The sequence below is a fragment of the Rhinopithecus bieti genome, unplaced genomic scaffold, assembly GCF_001698545.2.
Source record: "Rhinopithecus bieti isolate Rb0 unplaced genomic scaffold, ASM169854v2 scaffold_32100, whole genome shotgun sequence".
Taxonomy (NCBI): domain Eukaryota; kingdom Metazoa; phylum Chordata; class Mammalia; order Primates; family Cercopithecidae; genus Rhinopithecus; species Rhinopithecus bieti.
The window spans coordinates 10,284-12,188 of NW_016813603.1; positions in this window are offsets into that span (position 1 = coordinate 10,284).

The following is a 1,905-nucleotide window of genomic DNA, read 5'->3' on the forward strand; positions in this document are numbered from 1 at the left end:
TATATATATAATATTTTTCAGTGAGGAAGGAGGGGAAAATTAGATTTTGAAAACTTCAGACTCATGTTGCCAAACGGGGATGTTTTTTACATTATGGTGCTAAATCTACGACAGAATGGCAAATAAACACATAACTTCCTTATCACATGCTTTGTAAAGACTCAACACAGAATGGTAGCGGCTGCTTCTTATGTGGTACAGGCGCTGCATAACACTCTTCAGTGGTTTCTTCACTTCTAGCATGTGATAGAGTCAGTGCATCCACTGGCACTAAAACTCACATACACTTAATGATACTCAACTGCCCTAGCCTGTGACCTTAAGAGATTGCTGTTGAACAGATTTTTCTCATTCTTTATACTGTTTATTCTTTGGTGTTTCAGAAAAGCGTTCAGAAATAGTGAAATAGACATAGAAAGTGTTGCTGCACTGGGTATTAATAACCCCAGGAGACCTAGCAAAATTTTTTGAGTACAACTCCCTATTTGGTTCGCTGTTGGAGGCACTCTCTTCAATGGACTTGAGAATTGCTCTAGCAGGTCAGATCCTGGTCCATTTAGGCTAACTTCTCTGGGGCATAAAGCAATTGTGGAAAAACACCATATCATCCTGAGTGATAATTTTAAAGGTAAGCAATGCCACTAGAAATCTCTAGCTTGTTTTATTACTTTACACATCAAGTAAACAGCATGCATTCAGGGCAGGATTGTTATAAGCTGGGCAATATGCTTTACTCTGTGGAAGTGATCTTTGTTACCCTCAGTGACCTTGTATTCTATTACAAGAAATAAGGTAAATATGCAACAAACAGTTTCAGTCTTTTCATCAATTGTTCCATCATATTTTTTCGCTTGTAGATGCCAGTTTTTAAAAGATTCTATATGCATGTCAAATGACATCAATTAATAAAAGATTACTTGTTTGTTTAAAATTAAGAAAACCTATGTAACTATAAAGTTCTCTCATACAAATTCTAATCAAATATAATTATAACCAAAAGCAGCCACTTGCCATTTTCATTTAGGATTTTGGTGAGGATTCAATGAATTCCACTGTTTTTATTATTGCTCTTATTATTATTACAAGCAGCCTAATCCCAGGCAAATGGACCATTTTACTAGGCTCTTTGTAATATTGACAGTGTCTCAAAATCAATATTACCTTCTTAAAATTCTGTGAACCTTGGGAACATAAGTTAGGAACAACCTCTGTAGAAAGCTAGTAGTTTTAATACATGTTAAATGCCAGTAAGTGCTAAAGGATTTTTGACAAGTGCAGTATATACCATTTTGGGTTCCAAAGCTTCCATGATAGCCAGATGGTTCCAAATTGTGTCCACAGTCTACAAAAAGGTTGCTAGGAAAATTGGCTTTGTTTTGTTTCAAAATAATATGTGGTATTACAGCTTCACTTGAGACATTTTCCAGCACTTTGTTGCTTATGTCTGTATATACTATTTTAGATTTTACTCTTTATTCTGCACTACATTATAAAAATAATTTCACACAAGGCCAAAACCTATGATTACTTTTGTGGTAGGCAGCAGTAAACCATACCCCAGTGTTTATAAAATGATGACAATGAGCTATCTGAGGATTTTGTCTGTATTTAAAAGTTTTAGGAGATTTAATCTCATTTATTTTTTGCTTGATATATATATATTTGTTTTGGTAGTTTCAGTGAACCATATTGGTTTTAGGAAGGAAAAAGATTGGGCAAGTATTGAAAATTTCATACCTTTACCACTATAATTCCTGATATTGTCTAGACAGTTTTGAAACTTCAGAACATTTATGACTTGCTTTATAAAAGACTCGTAGTATTTAACTCCTCACTGATCAATGATTCTAGCATTTTTTTCATGAAATATTTATACTTAGAAGGAAAAGCAAAATAATGTCAATG